Source organism: Leptonychotes weddellii, chromosome 11 (assembly GCF_054177405.1).
Source record: "Leptonychotes weddellii isolate Sample4059 chromosome 11, ASM5417740v2, whole genome shotgun sequence".
Classification (NCBI taxonomy): Eukaryota; Metazoa; Chordata; class Mammalia; order Carnivora; family Phocidae; genus Leptonychotes; species Leptonychotes weddellii.
In genome coordinates this window covers 41,814,417-41,823,204 of record NC_138379.1, presented here as the reverse complement: position 1 = coordinate 41,823,204, position 8,788 = coordinate 41,814,417, and the positions used below count along the sequence as shown (strand labels likewise).

Below are 8,788 nucleotides of genomic sequence, written 5' to 3'. Positions count from 1 at the left end.
TTTCATCTAAGTATATTTTAAGGCAAGAAGCATTACTAGAGACAAAGATGAATATTTCATAATGATAAAAAGATCAATCACTGGGATGCTACAACATTTATAAACATATTTGCATCCAATAAATCATCTTCAAAATATATGAAGAAAAATAGGCAATTTTATTATTATCACAGGAGACTTGAACACATCTCCCTCAATAGCTGAAGAAGGAAGAAGAGATAAAAATCAGTAAAGACAACCCATAAAACGGGAAAAAATATGTGCAAATTATGTTCTCTGATAAGGGAAGATAAGCTGTGGCGGGGGAGGGAGCCTCTATAAGCTGGCACCAGAAAGTGATACAGAAGTGGGACGTAATCCTTGGTGGGACAGTGTGGTCTCAGCATCCCCAGGATCACAGGAAGACTGGGAGTGCCTGAGTGTGTCAGAGTTCCCAGGCATCGGAGCGCGGAAACCGGCAGCAATCAGTGAGCCCAGGAGTGGGCTCTCAGCTCGGGGTTGCCATATATGACGAACCATGGCATGGTTGGGCAACAGCTCTCTGAGCAGGGGCCCAGAGAGTGGCAGAACCACACTAAGACCCCGTTTCTTCCTCTGGGAGGAGCAACACAGGTGCACACTGCAGGAGTCTACAGGGTTTGGAGACACAAAACGGGGTCATGTGCCTGAGACAGAAACACAAGGTTACAGACTGGGTGAGCATGAGTGCAGATGGAGACCAGGGAGACAGGAGTGATTGCCTGCTTTTCCCTGAGGGCACTGAGGAGTGGGGCCCTGAGCTTTCAGCTCCAGGGCTGGAGATTAGGAGGTCACCATTTTCATTCTCATCCTCTAAAGTGGCACAGAATGCCTTCAGGGAACAAAAGTCACACAGAGCAATCAGATCCCCTTACTTAGCCTGGCCCCCTAGCAAGGGCAGTGCAATTCCACCAGGGGCAAAGATGCTTGAGAATCAACACAACATGCCCCTCCGCAAGAAGATCCACAAGAACATCCAGCTAAGACAAAGTTTACCAATCATAAAGAACTGCAAAACTCTAGAACTAGGGGAAAATAGTATAAGAATTCATGGTTTTTTTCCCACGATTCTTTAGTCTTTCATTTTTTAAAAAAGATTTTATTTATTTATTTGACAGAGACACAGTGAGAGAGGAAACACAAGCAGAGGGAGTGGGAGAGGGAGAAGCAGGCTTCCCGCAGAGCAGGGAGCCCAATGTGGGGCTCGATCCCAGGACCTGGGACCATGACCCAAGCCAAAGGCATATGCCTAATGACTAGTCAGTCAACCAGGCGACCCTCTTTAGTCTTTCAATTTTAATTTTTTTTCTCTCCTTTTTCAACCAATGTCTTATTTTATCAACTTTTAAAAAAATATTTAAAAATTTTCAATTTTACAGTTACATTTTATCCTTTCATTGTATTTACTTTCATATATATGTTCATATATATTATATATCATGTCTCATATATATATTATATATAATATATACTATCTCATATATATAATTAATTTCATATATATACATATATGTATTTTTTTTTTCTTTACCATTTTGGAATGCAGTTTCTTCTCACAGACCAAAATACACCCAGAATCTGTCTGATCACCTGTCTGATCATGTTCTCTCTTTTTTTCTTTCCTTTTCTTTTTTTTGTGAAAGTCTTTTTTAATTTGTCTTTACAGGGGTGCCTGGGTGGCTCAGTTGGTTAAGCGGCTGCCTTCGGCTCAGGTCGTGATCCCAGGGTCCCGGGATCGAGCCCCGCATAGGGCTCCCTGCTCGGCAGGGAGCCTGCTTCTCCCTCTCCCTCTGCCTGCCTCTCTGCCTACTTGTTCTCTCTATCTCTCTGTCAAATAAATAATTTGTCTTTACAGTTATATTTTATCCTTTCAATGTACTTAATTTTATTTTTGTATATATATAAGTTTTTCTTTTTTTACAATTTTGAGATGTAGTTTCTTCTAACAAACTGACCAAAATATACTCAGGATATCCTGTATTGCTGTGTTCTGTTCACCTGTTTATATTACTTCTTTTTTGTTTTCTGTCTTTTAATTTTCATTTTTACAGTTACATTCTACCAATTAATTGTATTTAATTTTATTTTTGTACATATGTAAGTTTTTCTTTCTTTACAATTTGGGGATTTAGTTTTCTAACAAACAGACCAAAATACACACAGGATCCAGTGTGTTGCTCTGTTCTGTTCAACTGTCTGATTGTATTCCCTTTTTTTTTTTAATTCTTTTTTATTTTTTGGTTTCAGGTCTCTTCTTATTTGTATAGTGTACATTTCTCTGGGGTTATTGTTGCCATTTTAGTATTTTGTTCTCTTGTTCATCTATTCTTCTCTGGACAGAATCACAAGACAGAAAAACTCACCTCAAAAAAGAGAACAAGAGGCAGTACTGACTGCCAGAGACCTAATCAGTATGGACATAAGTAAGATGTCAGAACTAGAGTTCAGAAGAACGATTATAAAGATACTACCTGGGCTTGAAATAGCATAGAAGACACAAGAGAATTCCTTTCTGGAGTAATAAAAGAACTAAAATCTAATCAAGTCAAAATCAAAAAAGCTATTAATGAGGTACAATAAAAAATGGAGTCTCTAACTGCTAGGATAAATGAGGCAAAAGAGAATTAGTGATATAAAAGACAAAATGATGGAAAATAAAGAAGCTGAGAAAAAGAGGGATAAACAACTACTGGATCACGAGGGGAGAATTCGAGAGATAAGTGATACCATGAAGTGAAACACCATTAGAATAACTGGGATCCCAGAAGAAGAGGAAAGAGAGAGGGGTGGGGGCAGGCAGAAGATATACTGGAGCAAATTATAGCAGAGAACTTCCCTAATCTGGGGAAGGAAACAGGCATTCAAGTCCAAGAGGCACAGAGAACCCCTACAAAATAATAAAAATAGGTCAACACCCTGACATATTATAGTGAAACTTGCAAATCTCAGAGACAAAGAGAAAATCCTGAAAGCACCTGGGGACAAGAGGTCCATAACTTACAAGAGTAGAAACATTAGACTGGCAGCAGAGCTATTCACAGAGACCTGGTAGGCAAGAAAGGACTGGCATGATATATTCAGGGTGCTACATGGGAAGAATATGCAGCCAAGAATACTTTATCCAGCTAGGATGTCATTCAAAATAGTAGAGATAAAAAGCTTCCAGAACATGGGGCGCCTGGGTGGCTCAGTTGGTTAAGCGACTGCCTTCGGCTCAGGTCATGATCCTGGAGTCCCGGGATCAAGTCCCACATCAGGCTCCCTGCTCAGCAGGGAGTCTGCTTCTCCCTCTGACCCTCCTCCCTCTCATGCTCTCTGTCTCTCATTCTCTCTCTCACAAATAAATAAAATCTTAAAAAAAAAAAAAATTAAAAAAAAGCTTCGAGAACAAACAGCAACTAAAAGAATTTGTGATTACTAAACCAGCCCTGCAAGAAATATTTAAAAGGGAGCTTTAAGCAAAGAGAGAGTCCCAAAGTAACATAGACCAGAAAGGAACACAGACAATATACAGAAACAGTGACTTTACAGGTAATACAATGGCACTAAATTCTTATCTTTCAAATAGTTACCCCGAATGTAAATGGGCTAAATGCCCCAATCAAAAGACACAGGCTATCAGACTGGATAAAAAAGCAAAACCCATTGATATGCTGTCTGCAAGAGACACATTTTAGACTCAAAGACACCTCCAGATGGGAAGTATGGGGGTGGAAAACCATTTACCATGCTAATGGACATCAAAAGAAAGCTAGGGTGGCAATCCTTATATCAGACAAATTAGATTTTAAACCAAAGACTAATAAGAGATAAGGAAGGACACTATATCATAATTAAAGTGTCTATCCAACAAGATCTAAAAATTGTAGTATTTATGCTCCTAACATGGGAGCAGCCAATTATATAAGCCAATTAATAACAAAATCAAAGAAACACACTGATAATAATACAATAATAGTAGGGGACTTTAACACCCCACTCACTGCAATTGACAGATCATCAAAGTAGAAGATCACCATGGAAACAAGGGCTTTGAATGACATACTGGACCAGATGGACTTCAGAGATATATTCAGAGCATTTTATCCTAAAGCAACAGAATACACATTCTTCTCAAGTGCACATGGAACATTCTTCAGGACAGATCACATACTGGGTCACAAATCAGGTCTCAACTGGTACCAAAAGATTGGGATCATTCCCTGTGTATTTTCAGACCACAATGTTTTGAAACTGGAACTCAATCACAAGAGGAAATTTGGAAAGAACTCAAATACATGGAGGCTAAAGAGCATCCTACTAAAGAATGAATGGGTCAACCAGGAAATTAAAGAGGAATTTTAAAAATTCATGGAAACAAATGAAAATGAAAATGCAACTGTTCAAAATCTTTGGGATGCAGCAAAGGCAGTCCTAAGAGGAAAGTATATAGCAATACACACCCTTCTCAAGAAACAAGAAAGGTCTCAAATACACAACCTAACCTTACACCTAAAGGAGATGGAGAAAGACTGCAAATAAAGCCTAAACCCAGCAGGAGAAGAGAGTTAATAAAGATTAGAGCAGAAATCAATGAAATAGAAACCAAAAGAACAGGAGAAGAGATCAACAAAACTAGGAGCTGGTTCTTTGAAAGAATAAGATTGATAAACCTGGGGCGCCTGGGTGGCTCAGTCGTTAAGCATCTGCCTTCGGCTCAGGTCATGATCCCAGGGTCCTGGGATCGAGTCCCACATTGGGCTCCCTGCTCGGCAAGAAGCCTGCTTCTCCCTCTCCCACTCCCCTTGCTTGTGTTCCCTCTCTCGCTGTGTCTCTCTCTCAAATAAAGAAATAAAATCTTTAAAAAAAAAAAAAAAGATTGATAAACCTATGGCCAGACTTATCAAAAAGAATAGAGGAAGGACCCAAATAAATAAAATCATGAATGAAAGAGGAGAGATAACAACCAACACTGAAGAAATACCAACAATTATAAGAACACATTATGAGCAACTAAATCTGGAAGAAATGGATACATTCCTAGAGACGTATAACTACCAAAACTGAAACACGAAGAAATAGAAACTCTGAACAGACCTATAACCAGCAAGGAAATTGAAGCAGTAATCAAAAATCTCCCAACAAACAAGAGTCCAGGGCCAGATGGCTTCCCAGGGGAATTCTACCAAACATTTAAAGAAGAATTAATACCTATTCTTTTGAAGCTGTTTCAAAAAATAAAAATGGAAGGAATGAGGCCAGCATTATCTTGATCCCAGAGCCAGAGAAAGACCCCACCAAAAAGGAGAATTACAGACCAATAACCCCGATGAGTATGGATGCAAAAATTCTCACCAAGATACTAGCCAATAGGATCCAACAGTACATTAAAAGGATTATTCACCACAACCAAGCGGGATTTATTCCTGGGTTGCAAAGGTGGTTCAACATCTGCAAATCAATGTGATACACTACATTAATAAAAGAAAGGACAAGAACCATACGATCCTCTCAACAGATGCAGAAAAAGCATTTGACAAAGTACAGCATCCTTTCTTGATTAAAATTCTTCATAGTGTAGAGGTAGAGGGAACATATCTCAATATCATAAAAGCCATATAGGAAAGGCCCACAGTGAATATCATCCTCAATGGGGAAAAATTGAGAGTTTTTCCCCTAAGGTCAGGAACACAGCAGGGATGTCCACTTTGACCACTGCTAGAAGTCCTAGCCTCAGCAATCAGACAACAAAAAGAAATCAAAGGAATCCAAATTGGCAAAAAAGAAGTCAAACTCGCACTCTCCACAGATGACATGATGCTCTATGTGGAAAACCCAAAAGACACCACCCCAAAACTGCTAAAACTCACATAGGAATTCAGCTAAGTGGCAGGATATAAAATCAATGCCCAGAAGTCAGTTGCATTTCTGTACACTAACAATGAGACAGAAGAAAGAGAAATTAAGGAGTTGATCCCATTTATAATTGCACCCAAAACCTAAGATACCTAGGAATAAACCTAACCAAAGAGGCAAAGGATTTGTATTCAGAAAACTATAGAACACTCATGAAAGAAATTGAGGAAGACACAAAGAAATGGAAATACGTCCCATTCTCATGGATTGGAAGAACAAATGTTGTTAAAATGTCTATGCTACCGGGATGCCTGGGTGGTTCAGTTGGTTAAGTGGCTGCCTTCGTCTCAGGTCATGATCCTGCGGTCCTGGGATTGAGTCCCGCATCAGGCTCCCTGCTCAGTGGGGAGTCTGTTTCTCCCTCTGCCTCTGCCTGTCACTCCCCTTGCTTGTGCACTCTCTCTCTCTGTCAAATAAATAAATAAAATCTTAAAAAAAAATCAAAACTTAAAAAAAAGTCTATGCTACCTAGAGCAATCTACACATTTAATGCAATCCCTATCAAAATACCATCAACTTTTTTCAAAGAAATGAAACAAATAATCTTAAAATTTGTATGGAACCAGAGAAGACCCCAAATAGCCAAAGAAATTTGAGAAAGAAAACCAAAGCTGGAGGCATCACAATTCCAGACTTCAAGCTCTATTACAAAGCTATAATCATCAAGACAGTATGGTATTAGCATAAAAACAGACACAGAGATCAATGGAACAGAATAGAGACCCCAGAAATGGACCCTCAACTCTATGGTCAACTAATTTTCGACAAAGCAGGAAAGAATATCCAATGGACAAAAGTCTCTTCAACAAATGGGTGTTGGGAAAATTGTACAGCCACATGCAGAAGGATGAAACTGGACCATTTCCTTATACCATACATCAAAATAGACTCAAAAGGGATGAACGACCTAAAAGTGAGACAGGAATCTATCAAAAGCCTAGAGGAGAACACAGGCAGCAACCTCTGTGACCTCAGCCGCAATGACTTCTTGCTAGACACATCTCCAAAGGCAAGGGAAACAAAGACAAAAATGAACTATTGGGACTTCATCAAGATAAAAAGCTTTTGCAGGGCGCCTGGGTGGCTCAGATGGTTAAGCGTCTGCCTTCGGCTCAGGTCATGATCCCAGGGTCCTGGGATCCAGTCCCGCATCGGGCTCGCTGCTCCTTGGGAGCCTGCTTCTCCCTCTGCCTCTCTCTCTCTGTCTCTCATGAATAAATAAATAAAATCTTTTAAAAAAAATAAATAAAAAATAAAAAGCTTTTGCACAGCAAAGGAAACAGTCAACAAAACCAAAAGACAACTCACAGAATGGGAGAAAATATTTGCAAATGACATATCAGATAAGGGGCCAGTATCCAAAATCTATAAAGAATTTATCAAACTCAACACCCAAAGAATAAATAATCCAATTAAGAAATGGGCAGGAGACATGAACAGACATTTCTCTAAAGAAGACATCTAAATGGCCAACAGACACATGAAAAAAATGCTCAATATCACTCATCATCAGGGAAATACAAATCAAAATGACAATGAGATACCACCTCACACCAGTCAGAATGGTTAAAATTAACAAGTCAGGAAATGACAGATGTTGGCAAGGATGTGGACAAAGGGGAACCGTCTTACACTGTTGGTGGGAATGCAAGCTGGTGCAGCCATTCTGGAAAACAGTATGGAGGTTCCTCATAGCTACCCTATGACCCAGCAATTGCACTTACTGGGTATTTACTGCAAAGATACAAATGTAGTGATTTGAGGGGGCACCTGCATCTCAATGTTTATAGCAGCAATATCCACAACAGCCAAACTATGGAAAGAGCCCAGATGTCCACTGACAGATGAATGGATAAAGAGTATGTGGTATATACACATACAACGGAATACTACTTAGCCATGAAAAAAATGAAATCTTCCCATCTGCAATGATTTGGATGGAACTAGAGGGTATTATGCTAAGGGAAATAAGTTAATCAGAGAAAGACAATTATCATACGATCTCACTCACATGTAAAATTTAAGAAACAAAACAGAGGATCATAGGGGAAGAGAGGAAAAAATAAAACAAGATGAAATCAGAGAGGGAGACAAACCATAGGAGACTCTTAAGCATAAGAAACAAAATGAGGGTTGCTGGAGGAAAGGGGAGGTGGGGGATGGGGTAACTGGATGATAGACATTAAGGAGGGCACGTGATGTAATGAGCACTGGGTATTATATAACACTAATGAATCACTGACCTCTATGTCTGAAACTAATAATACATTTATATGTGAATTAATTGAATTTAAATAAAAATAAATAATAAAAATTTTAAGCAAAAAAAAAAAAGGAAAGAAAATATTATGCTAAATGAAAGAAGCCAGTTACAAAAGATCATACTGTACAACTCCATGTATATAAAATGTTAAGATAGGTAAAAATCTATAAAGATAGAACGTAGATTATTGCCTCATGCTAGGGAAGGAGTAGTTTTGGGGGAAAATGGGAGTACTGCTACTAGGTATGGGTATTTCTACTTGGCATAATGAAAATATTCTGAAATTAGATAGTGAAAATGGGCGCACAACTCTGGGATATACTAAAAACAATTGAATTGTGCACTTTAAAGAGTGAGCTTTATTGTGTGTGACTTCTATCTCAATATAGCTGTTTTTTAAAAAGAAAAGATACTGTAGTGGTAGCAGATAGGTTAATGGTTACCATTTGTGAGAGACAGTGAATGGAACAGTGTTTTGAGTGCTAACAATGCTCCAATTCAGGTTATGCAAGTTTGTTTACTTTGTAAAAATTTGTCAAGTGGTACACTTTCATTTTTGTGTCTTATATCTTGATGAAAGGTTTACTTTTAAAACAAAAGAACAGACAAATA

General features: G+C 38.7%; 1 protein-coding gene and 1 long non-coding RNA gene across 4 annotated transcripts in view; both read right to left on the bottom strand.

Moving 5' to 3' along the window:
* Nucleotides 1-8,788, bottom strand: part of SBF2 (SET binding factor 2) — a 434,906-nt gene that overhangs the window by 144,415 nt on the left and 281,703 nt on the right. The window lies entirely within an intron of this gene.
* On the bottom strand, nt 1,858-8,785 carry LOC145716034 (uncharacterized). The gene is made up of 2 exons (XR_014138358.1): nt 4,886-8,785; nt 1,858-4,670 (listed from the first exon to the last, which is right to left on the bottom strand). It is a non-coding gene; the product is annotated as an uncharacterized LOC145716034 (long non-coding RNA).